The following is a 15,384-nucleotide window of genomic DNA, read 5'->3' on the forward strand; positions in this document are numbered from 1 at the left end:
TCTAAGAGTATTTCACCGTATCCCCTCCCCGACCTGACCTACCCCCTCCAGGGTCAGGTCTGCTACTGCAGCCAGAGATGGCCAGTGGCAAGTACCTAAGTGTGGAAGAAGATCTCATGCAGTTCTGTCAAAAGAGCCAGAGGAAATGATTTCACGTGGCTTCAGACCTTACTTCCACATAATTGCCTGCAGTGTCAACATTCTGGGGAACCACAGAGCAGTTGAGATTGGCAGCCAGGGTGGCTGGGAAGAGAAATGATCATCTTGCAGACATGCTGCTGACCGCCTGTGTTCTGGGAGGCTGGAGCAGCATTGCTCACAATGGCGCCCATGGTGTTGGATTCATCCTCCCCACTGACTTGACTTTCTCTTCTCACCCTTGCCGTCTTTCTTTTCTAAGAAAATTCTTGGAGTATGTGACTTTACCTGTCTGGCCTTGACTCGCTGACCTCTTGGAATATCTGGAATATCAAAGTGATGTTTCCTAAAACTCCATTGGAACTTGCCCTTCAGGGAAGAGTGGCAATCTGGCTGAGAGTCAGCTTATTTGGGAAAGAATAAGGAAAGAGTGACTGGAGTCCCCCAGCGACGCGTGAGTCACAATTAGACTGTTCCACTGCCAGCCTTGACTTTTAACAAGTGTTATACTCAGTACTCTTAGTATAGGAGCATGTTTGGCCAGTCTTCCAAACAGGGGTTCATCTTATAATTATTTGTAGTGAAAATTAAACCAGAAATCTCCTCCTGTATAAAAGAAGGGGGAGGGGGAGAGGAAGACAATAGATTTCTCAGTTTAATTTTTTACGTACTTGTGAAAACTCAATGTATACATGGAAAACACTGGAAATATCAAGACCTATCAGTAAGAGTTTAAAGTCAGCAATAGAAATGAACTCCAGATCTGGGGATGTAGTGCCCTGAGATGGGTCACCTCCAAAGACTTTTCATTCCAGTGTGGATGACTCAGTCACCATTCCCAAACAGAAAAGGAAGCCTGCTAATCACTTGAAGTACTCTTCTGGCTTATTTATACTCCATGTTTACAGTAACAGAAACTTCTGGACCCAATGACACATACCAGTCACTTCATCTGCAACCAAGTAGGTCGATTATTCTGATAATCCATTATGAACCACATGGTCAAGGAAAGAGAGACTTCTGGAAACTATTGAGTGACTAACAAAGCAAACAATATGGAGATTATTTGCCAATTCTATTTACAGCCAAGGCCAGACCCTAATGGTACTTCTGAGGTAAAATGTCAACATGGAGAGCAAGGCATTGACCCTTACTACTTTGGAACTAGTCAGATGATTGACAGCTCAATAATGATGTCATCTTCTAACCTTGCAATGGAAAGAACACTTTTCTAACCAACTCGCCTACAGGTGCCCACCATTTCCTTCAACCCCACAGTCTTTTTTTCTTCCTGGCTCCCCTCCCACCTGGCGTGATTCTGCCCACCTGTTGTGATTCTCCCTATCCAACATACCTGTCCTAGACCCTCACACCTGTTTCCCCCTCAGCACACCTGTCTCCTGCTTAGAACACCTGTCTCCCCCTCAGCACACCTGTCTCCCCCCTCAGCACACCTGTTTCCCCCTCAGCACACCTGTCTCCTGCTTAGAGCACCTGTCTCCCCCTCAGCACACCTGTCTCCCCTTCAGCACACCTGTCTCCCCCTTAGCACACCTGTTTCCTGCTCAACACATCTGTCCATCTAGCTGTGCCCACTTGTGTGGCTACTGTGCCTGAACCATACACTCTCTCAGATTTGTTGCTCTTCCTATCACAGCTCAGTTTTTCTTCACAATTAAGCTTCTGGAGAAACTTAATTATCTTCCTGTTATCTTCCTGTCTCAAATCTCACTAAAGGCTCAGTCTGCTTGAGGGCTGGCTTTTCCTGCCTCACAGATGCTGCTTACTCTACTTGGCTATACGAGCTATTTTTGCTCTTATCTTACTTAACTTTGGGCTATATTTGACCCAGCTGACTGTGTGGTGCCGAAAATGTCCTGTGGCTTCCACGAAGTCTCACTGCCACTTCCTTTAGCCTTCTACATGAACTTCCTTTCTGCCTATCCCTAAATGTGCAAACCCTCTCTCTCCTACTCCTGTTTCTCATATGTTTCATGCATGCTGGCTAACTTGCCTCTGAGTTCTCTATTTATGACATCTATGTCTCTTTTAAAACTTATCTATGATTGAAGCCTCTTAGGGGCCATGGTGACATCTCAGTTTATGTGTCCAGAAACTACTAGAACCTTGACAAGCACTGTTTGCCACAATCTTCCACAATCTTACTTTTGTTCATTCTCTCCCTCTCTCTCTCCTCCACCCTCTCTGAAAAAAAACAATTGTTTCCATAACCTTAAAATTATTTTAATCATGATCAAATCATTTAACTATCAATAAAATGCTTTAATCATGGCTATAAAACCCTAAGTTATAATGAAACATTTAAATATTTAAATGGTAAGATAATTTTTGTGTGTATAAACTGTTGCTCCACTATAACCAAAATAAAACCACAAATGTCAAAAAAAGAGATGAAATACAGAAGCACACAGATAAGTGAAGAATAACGTTAATATATGAACAGTATTGACAAGTAGTAGCCAGGCAGACGATAACAATAAATATTTCACAAAAGAAGAAGCCGAAATGACCAACATGCATCTTCCTTACAAAGGACAAAGTAAATGAAAATAAGATATTATTTGACAAACTTGACAAAAATTAAAAAAAAACAATAATAACTTCCGATGGTAAAAGGTTGTTAAGACAATGGAAACTTCTCTAGTGTTCTGTCAAGAATGTATGGAGAAGCCCAGTTGGGGGTGGCTCACTCCTTTAATCTCAGCCAGAGTTGGAGGCAGAATTGGAGGTGGGATTGAAGGTGGAGTTAGAAGTAGAGTTGGAGGCAAAATTGGAGGCAGAGGCAGATATCTGAGTTCAAGGCCCCAGTAGAGTCTACTGAGTAAGTTCCAAGACAGCCAGGGCTACACAGAGAAACACTTTCTAGAGAGAGGGATAGAGGGGTTATGCAAGAGGGGAGGGGAGGGAAGGATATAGCTGGTACACCATGTGAGGAAGCTAATTTTGTAATTTGAGGCAAACACTCTTTAAAATGTGATTTCCTTTTACTCGTCAGTTCCTGTTCTAAAAAAAAGCCTATTCCAAGAGAAGACTATGGATTGCACAGCTGTGCTGCTGCTCCTTAGGGTACCCTTTAACCTCTGAGTGCTCAACGGGGCTGCATCGGTGACAGTCCCTTCACAGGACACAGTGCTGTGCAACCGTTGCAGAAGAATGACATTCAAGTTTATTATTAACCTGGGAAATACCTGGTGTTGGGCAAATGTTTCTTCAGAATAATCTCATTTCCCAGGAAGATATGTGTGAACAGAGAAAAAAATCTCAAAACAAGTATCAAAAAATGTAAGACAGTTTGTTTGTCTGATTGTCTCTGAGAGTTGAGTTCACTTACCCCTCAGCCGTTTTCTCTTGTTGTTTGTACACAGTCTTTTAAAAATGAAACAGGCCACCGCTTCTCGGCCTTGTGGCTAAGATCAAGTGTAAAAATGAGACAGGGAAAACGGGCTGAGGTTGTGGCTTGGTTGGTAGAGTGTTTGCCTGAACTGGATTACACCAGTAATCCTAGCACTTGGAGAGGTTGAAACAGGAGATCCAGAGGTTCAAGGCTATCTTCAGCTGCACGGGGAGTTCAAGGCCAGTCTGGGATACATGGGACCTACCTACCTCAAAAATAAATGAATGATCAAACGAACGAATGAATGAGTGAATGAATTAAACAAAGGTACAAGAGAGGGGAAATGATCTAGAAAACACTTAGGTATATTCAGCATTTACACAAAGAGGATACAGTCACTGAGAAGAAAAAGAGATTAAAAAAATACAAAGAGGAAAAAGCAAGCCCCAGAGTTTATTACCAGAGCTGGATACTTCTTGAGTCCCTCACTTGCAAGCCTTAAACAGAATACTTGACAGGAAATTGCTAGAAGCGATGGAAGCAGCAGGTTGCACGGGCATAGGAAGAAGAGAGAACAGTGGTCTGGTCTGAGCCCCCAGATTCCACTTCTGAGGTTCCCTCTTGGACTTTGTGCCTACACAAGGCAGCCCCTTATGTAGAGATTCCCAAATGTCCCATCACAGATCTGAGGACAGAAAGCATCGTCTTTCTGGCTATTCCCTGACTTGTGCCAAACTCCACACAGACTGTTCTGACTTGGTGACACACCATCTGCTGTTGGCTTGAGGCACTGACACTAATGTGCATGTGCCTTAAGCCCAGCCCCATTTCCTTACCTTGCAGGGACTTTGCATTTAGCGGTGCTCCTCACCTTCCCCACACCCCCTTGATACTATCTCAGTTTCTCTTTTAGCTTCAATCTTCATCTAAGGATCTCGGGAGTCTGAGACTTCACGATGCCTGGCTAGCTCAGGTGGGAGAGCATGAGACGTTTAATCTCAGAGCCAGGGGTTTGTGCCCCATGTTGGGCATCAGTTGTGTGTCCCCATTTTGCCACACCACTGGGTTATGGGAAACACTGCTGGGTGGATGAAACGCAAAGACGTTGACTGTGTTTACCCCACACAGCCACCTTTGGATGCTGGACTTTAGGGAAGTGCTGAGACATTGCTCAGGGGATGGGAAAAGGCAGACTAGGATGTGGGAAGCTGAGGCTGGGGTTTCCTGACTCCCGGGCACCCACTTGCCTCTGGGGTGCTGCACAGAGGAGGCAGGAACAAAGTGTTGGGGGTCCACGGACCACGACAAGACTGGGATGGGGGAAATGGGGAAGTCCAGCTTAGCTCATTTGTGATTGTCCTTAGCTTGGTGGTGGTTGCCTGGGGTGGCAGATGGGCCTTCCAAGGGTTGTGGCTCTGTAGGCAAAGGCCTTCTCCATTTCAATGGAAGAGACAGTCCTTGGTTCCAAACTGTTCATTGATTTTTCATTGTGGAAAATGGGTGCATACCACCTCCGCAGGGTGGACCAGAGATTAAATACCTTCTGCAGGAAGGAATGTCTGATAAGGGAAACTTATTGGATAAACCATCAGGGCCTCTATATACCTCATTAGCATATGGAGAACTCTTTAGGCTATGTGACCACAGGTCACGTTTCCTATGTGAAAGGTATGGCACGTGTTCCAGGCCAGGGCTCTAGTAGCCAATAAGAAGATGCTTAGCATCTCAGGTGGTGCCTGGGTGCCATTGTCTCAGACCCACTAACCTTACTAAGTGTCCTAGCATGGTTTACTGTCCCACAGGGGTACTGTCCCCGCTCTTCTTTCTCCACCCCTCATTGCTTTCCTTTTAACTATGTGAAATCAAAGCAAGTACCCAATCACAGCTAACTCATCTTAAGAGTTGTGCTAGCTACGTCCCTGTTCTGAAAAAGAAAAAATTGTTTTCTACGTGTTCAGAGTTGAGATTTTTTAGTTCCGCTCACTGCTCTTGCACAGAACAACCAATGTCATCAAATGATCAGAAATACAGTGTCTGCACTCAATCTAGTAAAGCTCGTCAAAAATGGGACAAAAAAAAAATCTCTGCTCTAAAGTTTAATAGCTCTGTGGGAATAAAGAGCAACACATGGAACACCATAGACAAGTAGAATTAATTATGATAGCAATTATAATATATTAATATGTATACACTATGATAATTTCAATACATGGTAATATATTATAAAATATGTAATATATAACCTGTTAACTACTGTACGAAAGGTCCATCCCCATAGTAAAGCTCTAGAAAGATGCTGTTATCATTCCCAGATAGCTTCGATAGAGCTTCGCCAGCCTACTCACAACTAACAAGCAGTCTAAGGAATAAGGATGTAAACCCAGATTATCACTCCAACTCTAAAATCTATGTATCACCCCCACACCTCGTTTGGTAGCCACAAAGTTTTCTTAGAAGTCATCGAAGACTTGTTCATCTACTTAAGCTTACACACCTCCAGGCACAGCAATCTTGTTAACTTTATTATATTTGAGGTGTAATTATTGGCATATAAGAATAGCTTCCTTAGTTGGTAGTGGTGGTGCACACCTTTAATCCCAGCATGCAGGAGGCAAAGGTTTGGTCTATAGAGATAGTTCCAGGACAGCGAAGGCTACACAGAGACCTCATCTCAAAAAAAAAAAAAAAAAAAAAAACCAAAACCAAAAACAAAAAAATCCAAAAACCAAAAACAAAAAAAGAAAAAAGAATAGCTATCTAATTATCAACCACAAATGTGATGTAAGGAAGTGTCTGTGTGGTAGATCTTTAGTCATAAGGGAAATGCAAATCAAAACAACCCTGAGATTTCACCTCACACCAGTGAGAATGGCTAAGATCAAAAACTCAGGAGACACCAAATGCTGGCGAGGATGCGGAGAAAGAGGAACACTCCTCCATTGTTGGTGGGATTGCAAACTGGTACAACCATTCTGGAAATCAGTCTGGAGGTTCCTCAGAAAATTGGACATTGAACTACCTGAGGATCCAGCTATACCTCTCTTGGGCATAGACCCAAAAGATGCCCCAACATATAACAAAGACACATGCTCCACTATGTTCATAGCATCCTTATTTATAATAGCCAGAAGCTGGAAAGAACCCAGATGCCCTTCAACAGAGGAATGGATACAGAAAATGTGGTACATCTACACAATGGAATATTACTCAGCTATCAAAAACAATGACTTTATGAAATTCATAGGCAAATGGAAGGAACTGGAAAATATCATCCTGAGTGAGGTAACCCAATCACAGAAAAACACACGTGGTATGCACTCATTGATAAGTGGCTATTAGCCCAAATGCTTGAATTACCCTAGATGCACAGAACACATGAAACTCAAGACAGATGATCAAAATGTGAATGCTTCACTCCTTCTTTAAAAGGGGAACAAAAATACCCTTGGCAGGGAATAGGGAGGCAAAGATTAAAACAGACACAGAAGGAACACCCATTCAGAGCCTGCCCCATATGTGGCCCATACATATACAGCCACCCAATTAGACAAGATGGATGAAGCAAAGAAGTGCAGGCTGATAAGAACCGGATGTAGATCGCTCCTGAGAGACACAGCCAGAATACAGCAAATACATAGGCAAATGCCAGCAGCAAACCACTGAACTGAGAACGGGACCCCCATTGAAGGAATCAGAGAAAGGACTGGAAGAGCTTGAAGGGGCTCGAGACCCCATATGAACAACAATGCCAAGCAACCAGAGCTTCCAGGGACTAAGCCACTACCCAAAGACTATACATGGACTGACCCTGGGTTCCAACCTCATAGGTAGCAATGAGTAGCCTAGTAAGAGCACCAGTGGAAGGGGAAGCCCTTGGTCCTGCTAAGACTGAACCCCCAGTGAACGTGATTGTTTGGGGGGAGGGTGGCAATGGGGGGAGGCTGGGGAGGGGAACACCCATATAGAAGGGGAGGGGAGGAGTTAGGGGGATGTTGGCCTGGAAACTGGGAAAGGGAATAACATTCGAAATGTAAATAAGAAATACTCAAGTTAATAAAAAAAAGTGTCTGTGTGGTAGGCAGGCATGAAAGGAAAATTATAATGTTCTCTCCATGAACAAATGGATTCTATGGGGTAAACACAGATAAGTTCCAAACAGCCCATCTCCAGGTACATCTTTGGAACACAATGCACAGACGAATTGGAAATCATGTTAATAGCAGACAAAATGAGGGGAACAGCCTCCATCAGAATTGTTCTCTGCACCCAGCCCCCACAGCTCCTCTTGGAGAAACTCTCAAGTTCGCCAAGTCCTGACAGCAGAATTCTCCTCTCAGTTCTCTGTCTTGTCCTGGTTCCTGCTCTCCTCCTTTTCCCCTCTGTGGAAATTCTCACTCACTTTTATAAATGCTACCCTTAGCGTAATTGTATTATTCACTTTAATTTGTTTAAATTTATCTTTATGGTTGTATTTTTCTCTTAAAACATTCTCCCTCTGGGTGGCTCTTGAACCTTGGCTATCGCTGAGCTCTGCAAACCATGAGAAATAAAATTTGTCATTCATGGCACAAGACACCTTCCTTAGTTTTCTGCCAATAGTCTTATTCTAAAGTCTGATTCCACAGCAATGTTCATTAATCTGTGAGGACATTACCCCTACCCAGAGACTAGCAGATATGTTGGCTCGGTGGATCTGAACCTGATGCTATCCTTCAGGATGTCCCTGATGTTCCCAAGATTCTTTTAGCTCTTGAAAGCAATATACAACTTTAATTTCTCTGAACCATCTCTGAGCATTTTCCCCAAGAATCAGTCTAGGAGCAGACAAATTTCAGATGTATGATTTATTTTCTAGTCCAGCATCTGTTCGGTTGAATTTCAAAGCAGAAAATGCAAGCCTGGTTCAGAGACAATGAGAAAAATAAATAAATACTGAAATATATTCTTCCCCTCAAAACATGTAGCTAAGTACATGAGGAGGGGGGCATGGTTTGAACTTCCTAAGACTCAAAGAGTAGAAACCCAACTCCCCTGATGCCCTATGTGAGCCCGGTACTTCCCCTGTCCCACCTCTCCATCCTCACATTGTAGCTTCACCTGAGTCCACCACACTGCCTCGGGATCACACCACAGTCTCCTGGCCTCGCCTAGAAGATAATGCTATTGTTTACATCTTCTAAGTGAGTGAATGAGTGGATGAATGGAGAGAAGGATGGATGGAGGGAGGGAGGGAGAGATATGTGTGTGGATGTTTGCACCAGGGCTATGATAATAAAATACCTATATTATTTGGATACCACCCCATGTGCTCAAAATTGTACACAATTCCAAACAAAGTCAGTTACCTGTTCCAAACAATGTCAAACCGTTAGCTGCTTTTTCTCTTCACTAGACTTATCAGATTACTAAACCCAGCTAACTAATTACAATTCTACTCCACATCTATTGGCTGAGGGGAGAACCACTGATATATAGAGATCCTTTGAGCTCTTTGCTCTTTACATAGGACTTCCTGGGAGAACATAGAGGAGACCTTTAACTGAGTAGAAGCCAGCTAATGAGGACCTAATGCTCTTGCAAGAGAATTTTCTTACCTGTAAATCATGATGGGTTCACTAAGAAGACAAGTTTAGCAGAACATCAGAGGTGGTGGGCAAATGATTTTTTTGCCTAATCGTTTCATTAAACCTGGTTGTCCACTCCTGTCATAGAAAAACAAGTAGGCTTTACTCTTGTGGAGTAAAACATGTCACATTCAGGGTTCTGAATGGAGACTCTAGCTTTGCTTCTAGAGACAAGAGGCTGGATTCTTGATAAAGCTTCTCAGGTAGTGGGAATGAACACCGCGGAGTAAGTCACTTGAGACAGAAGATCATGGGCTGCTCAGCCAGAAACAGACAGTTTAACCTGCGAATCTGTGATCGAATGTGAATCCCCACAGATTCTTCACAAAATCAGAAAAGCACCACTCCGATGCTTCATTTTATAAAGTGCTTAAATTTAAAAGCATTACTTATTCGCTCATGATAACAAATTGAATAAAAGAGAACTAGGCATCGGGTACTTACCAATCCCCTTTCCTATGTGTTCTTGACTCACTGACATAACAGATTTTCTGTGTCACATGACAGCAATATGAGAGTCCATAAAGATAGATACCATATAGAAATGAATATCCTAGTAAGAGCACCAGTGGAAGGGGAAGCCCTGGTTCCTGCTAAGACTGAACCCCCAGTGAACTAGACTGTTGGGGGGAGGGTGGCAATGGGGGAGGGTGGGGAGGGGAACACCCATAAAGAAAGGGAGGGGGAGGGATTAGGGGGATGTTTGCCCGGAAACCGGGAAAGCGAATAACACTCGAAATGTAAATAAGAAATACTCAAGTTAATAAAAAAAATAAAAATAAAAGATAGATATCATAGATATGCCTTTCTGTTTTTAAAATTGATACGCTATAATTTGATTTTCTTTTTTATCATGGTCAAGTATATTGGCTCCAAACGCAATAATATAGTTTTCTGAACTTCTGCATTCTACCCTACTGTATAGCCATAACAGATTTTACTCACTTGCACTGTTGATGAATATTCAAACTCCAATTTTTGCTTCTATTGCCCACAACATCACTGTGTGCACGTCTTCAATTGTTGGCCCTTTTATTTCTATAGCATAGATTCACAAACTGGGATTATTAGGAGCTCTACTTTATTAATTTCTGCTAACAAAGATTCTCTTCTTGATCAAATGCTTGTCAGGTTCCTTACCCCTCTTATCCATCCAAATCTACCCGGATTTGAACAAACCCAGACTGGGGAGATTGCCTAGTGGGTTCGTTGCACAAGCAGAACAACCTTGTTCTGGGCCCCAGAACATCCACAAAGCTGCACATAGTAGATAATGTCTGTTATCTCCTATAGAGAGATGGGAGGCAGAGAAGAGACAGGAGACTGCTTAGCAAAAGCAGCTAATCTGGCATAGCCTGTGACAAACAGCAAAGAGACCTGTCTCAAACAAGATGGGTGAGGACCTGCCACTCGAGTGGGTCCTCTGCTATCTCAGTGTGTCAGGAAGCCATGTGCTTCCCTGCACTCTCACACACATGAGTGCATACAGCACAACAGAGAGAGAGAGAGAGAGAGAGAGAGAGAGAGAGAGAGAGAGAGAGAGAGAGAATTTGAACAAACCTCAAAATCGTCTCTGGAATATCAGTGTAACATCTGTAATGCTGCTTTAGTTTGCCCTTAGACATACTTGCATGAGGAAGCTCAAGGATATAAAAATAAAAAAATTTAAAAAAACAACCTTTATTGCTTGTTGCAGCCATGAGTAGGACAAAGCCTATCTCATCTGTGGGAGCACAGATCCTAACTTCGATAACTGCTAACTTCCTGACCTTGACAACTAGCAGACCGGGACAACCTAAGGTCACCAGTACTCACCAACCCCCTGACTATTGAGCCTCTACCGGACTGCTCCCCCCTTTTCCCTTTACAATATCTCATTTCTTCAGTATTGCCATGGTTATAACTGATGAAAATCTGTCTTTGTCCCTTGAACTTCTGTCGACTTGACAAAAAGTTCTTTTTCCTTGGCTGAACAACAAGCAGTAGGACAAAGGCCTCAGCCTGAAATATTCCTAGAAACGTCAATCGGAAGCTTCTACATTGTAGAATGAGAAGCAAAAAAACTTCCTTTCCAAATCACATCCCAGCAGCCACACTCACTCAGTAACTGAAATGGAAGGTGCCTGTTCAGTTTTTGTGAGGAATAAGTCTTTTAAAGGATCTTAAACTCATCTAAATTTTGTCAAAGTTTAAATTTGGAGTCTGTCTATTTTTACTACTTTCTTTTCTTTTTTTTTATTGTGTGGTAGTTAGTTTTTAGAGACAGGGTCTTGCTGTGTAGATGAGGCTTGCCTCAAATTCACAATCCTCCTGCATCGACCTTTCAAGTGATAGAATTTCAGGCGTGTACCACCATGCCTCCTGCTACCCCTTGCAATTATAGTATTTGTTATCTGTACATACCAAGACTCCCATGAATTCTAAGACCATTTCAGTCAGGCCATCAATTGCTGACTGGCCAAAAAAATTTTTTTTTTTAATTTCAAAACGATCAGGAGAAGGTACAAACTGCCAGGCTATAAGGAACTGAAATCCTAAAGTTGTTATCTTGAAGCATCTTCCTGCACATTCCCAGTATGCATTGGTACTGGTGAGGTGGTCAGTCCCTCCCACACATGACTCTGTGTGGTTGTTGGACTTGTAACTGAAGAGCCAGCACCTCACTTGACACCTAAGGCAAGAATATAATAGCAACATAGGGCCAAGGATCACCAATATCTACTAGATACACTCCTCCAGGTGAGGTAGTTTCTTAAAACAACCAAAACAACACCAACACCAACACCACCAGCACAACTCTTCTATGTGCTAAGTCTTAATTGCATACTTTAGTTTGGTAAATTGGATGAAGAGAGAATTTTTTATAGGGTATACAGTCTACATCACTATTAACAATGACTTCAGCCCTAGCTACCTCATTCTAGGTCACTAACGAACACATGCCAGGTTCCTGGCTTTCAGGGGGAAAAAAGTTGTATTTCTTACAACAAAGGAAATTTGTTCACAATTCTCAAGCATTCTTTATTTTTAGAAAGGCATTCATTTAGAGATTATGAGAAATGTACAAACTCCTGGTTCATTAAAAAAAATCACACCTCACCAATCAAACTGTAGCCTACAGGAATCAAGGACATTTATTAAATAAAATAAATCTAAGTCCAATTTTGGATCGAATTTACTGGTCCAGATGAGCGGTGTCTTTTCCTTCAGAATAAAATTCTCTGCTCCTGTCACACACAGCAACTTCATGATGCCAGAGTGCTCAGAAATGAACTACTATAAATAAACCCTTAGCTCTCACCTTGGTGCCCTCAACGGAAAGGCCAGGTGAGACTATGTCAGCTTGAAATAGGTCCCCTGGGCCCGGTTCCACAGACCGTATTTGTTTTAAATTCTTTTCTTTTTTTATTGGATAGTTTATGTATTTACATTTCTAATGTTATCTCCTTTCCCATCCCCCTTCCCTCTGCTTCTATGAGGATGCTCCCCCTCCCACCACCCCACTCCCACCTCAACACCCCAGCATTCCCCTACACTGGGTCATCGAGCCTTCACAGGACCAAGGGCTTCTCCTCCTATTGATGCCATTCTCTGCTACGTATGCAGCTGGAGCCATGGGTCCCCTCTTTGGTTGGTGGTTTAGTCCCTGGGAGCTCTGGGGGATCTGTTGGTTGATAGTAATCTTCCTGACAATTCTCTCACGAGCACTTTGTTTTTCTCTGTTAGTCCTCTGTCACCTAGTGAGAGAGGTGGCATGATGAGCTGGGGACCAACTGCACACCATAGAAAGGAGATGAGATTCTCATTCCCCACTCAGGCACGCACAAACTAAACTTTTCAGGACTTAAAAAAAAGCCTTTATTTTTAATAAGGAAATGGAAATGCCCAAGTCAAAAGGCATAGGTTTTAGAACAGAAATCACACATTCTACTTCAGAAATGTGGCCTATAAAAATAGCCAACAAATGAACAGAGACACATGTAAGACAAATTCAACATATATCATTCTATAAAAAGAAACAATCCAACAGTTAGGGGACAAGGCAGGAATTGGAGGCTCATGTCTGTAATATTAATACTCAGGAGACTGTGGCAAGACTTTGTGAGTTGAGGGCAAGCCTAGTTCAATAGTGAGTTCTAGGCCAGTCTGAAGTATAGTGTAAGAAACTGTCTTTAAGAAAAAAAAGATAAGAGGCAGTTGGTCAAAATAATCAGAATGAATAAATGTCAATGAAGTCACTATTATACAACCATGAGAAAAGATGAAAACAAAAATATATCTGTTCTTATAAAACAAGCCAAACATGATTCTACTTTACCACTTCTTATACGATTAATTTCAGCATCGAGTATAGTTCACACTGACTTTCAACAAATTCACTACATAGCTGAAGATAGCTTCAAATTTTTTACCTTACCATCCCAACCTCTTAAAGGCTGAAATAACACACATGTGTCACATACCTGCCAATATTGATATTAGACTTTGTTAAATCAAGTGTGTGTTCCAATTAAAGGAGACATATTGTATAACTTTCAAGGCACAAATGGGGGAAAATAAAAATACAGTGTACTTAAAGAATTCGAAAAAGGCAGAAAGAGAGAAATGAAAAAAAAATGTGATACTAAAACTGAAGTTACATAATATTTTAATGACCACAGCATAGATTGAAGTCACCTTCAGAATGTAAACCTTGTCACTAAAGGGCAAATAAGAAGGTAGGCCCCAGTTCAGCTCAGTTTCCATGAGGAGTAAAGTTGTCTGTGTGTATATAGCAGGACCAGAGAGAGACACCTCTCACCAGCTCAACCTCTTTGAACTGCTTATTCTAAATCCTTGACACGAACTAAAAGCAAGCTCTTAGAGCCCCAAAACAGCAGGGGACACTGACTGATGCAGTAGAAAAAGCAAGGGATGGGGAAACAGAGGAGGAGACAGAGAATGAATCTATCTGTGCCCTAAGTTCACCACAAAGAGAAGGAAACTTAGAAAGAGTTGGCCATCCGTTGTCTAGCCAGTATCAGGAAGACCACACCCCACTTCCTCCATGGATGGTTTGTGCATGCAGAGTGGACATCCTCTAGCACTGAGCTTCTGTTCTCCCTAGGATTTCAGAAGGTGGACTCTTTGCCTGCATAATGGAGTCGGAACTCCTTGAAAAAATCTGTACTAAATTTAGCCAGGCCAAATGGTACAGTTCATTGGTTAGTTCACAGTGTGTGAAACTAGATAGATGGTTCTAATCAGTCTTATCAGGGAAACAGATGGAATTTTTTCCCCAGAAGTAAATTCTTTAGTCTGATTCCAAAAGGAGACCACATGGTTCCTCTGGGCTGTCTATGCTTGGCAGTACTTTCTCAAGCTCTGTCTTTTGACACATGTTGGGATGAAGTGCAGGTTCACTGTGGGTGAGGCACTAGGAATGACAGCAATCTTCATTACTCGAAGACAGCATCTTCCAGATGTCCTTCCCCGTTCTCATTTTTCAAGGATTTTGCAATGTTGTCCTGATCATTCAGTAGCTAAAAATAGAAAACCAAACAGGACAAGGAACCCAAAGACCTGACTGTTCATGCTACCTAAGCCTTTGTCGTTTTGAGGGACAATAGGCAACTCTACTCCATTGCTCTTAGGAATCCATCTTAACAGTAAATCAACAAAATGGGTGGTAATATATGTCTCATGGATTTGTTTTCAAAGGAAAGGATACGCCACAGAAAAGGTATTTTGAAGAACAATCCTTCTGAAATTTCTAGGAGAAACAATCTCACAGTGAACTCCTTGTTTCTCTGACTCTTGTAATCCTTCTGTCTTCCCTCTTCTGCAATGATCCTTGGGCCTTAGGTGCAGGGTTATGTTGTAAATATATTGGTTGGGACAAACACCACAATTCTGCATTTTGATTATTTATGGTTTTCTGTAATGGACTCCAACTGTTGCAAAGAGAAGTTTCCTTCATAGGAGGTAACATAATCTGGGGGCATAAGGACAAAAATTTGAAATGCAATTAGGAATTATGTTGGTTTGGTAAAGTGGCTGTTGTTGACTCTTCTTTAAGATTCATGGCTTTACTAGGTAAATGGCTATTTTGAATACCAGGCTTGACTCCCCTCTCGTGGAGTGAGTCAAGTCCAGACCAGGATGACACCAGTAGACTTGCTGGATAGACTGAGGGGAAGCTCATGAGTCCTCATCCTTCCACGAAGAACTACAGACAACTACGGACTGCTCAGAATGGGAGGACAGAGCACATCAATTACTTTTCTT

At 42.3% G+C, this 15,384-nt stretch overlaps 1 protein-coding gene across 5 annotated transcripts in view; it reads right to left on the reverse strand.

The window, feature by feature from the left end:
• Window positions 1-15,384, reverse strand: part of Rasgrp3 (RAS guanyl releasing protein 3) — a 98,567-nt gene that overhangs the window by 63,654 nt on the left and 19,529 nt on the right. For 2 of the 5 annotated variants that reach the window (XM_063261858.1, XM_063261853.1), the window contains exon 2: window positions 9,088-9,195. The exons of the other annotated variants lie outside the window; for them this stretch is intronic. The gene's annotated coding sequence lies outside the window, so the exon portion shown is untranslated. The remainder of the gene's footprint in view (window positions 1-9,087; window positions 9,196-15,384) is intronic. 5 annotated transcript variants of the gene reach the window in all.

This window comes from Rattus norvegicus, chromosome 6, assembly GCF_036323735.1.
Source record: "Rattus norvegicus strain BN/NHsdMcwi chromosome 6, GRCr8, whole genome shotgun sequence".
Classification (NCBI taxonomy): Eukaryota; Metazoa; Chordata; class Mammalia; order Rodentia; family Muridae; genus Rattus; species Rattus norvegicus.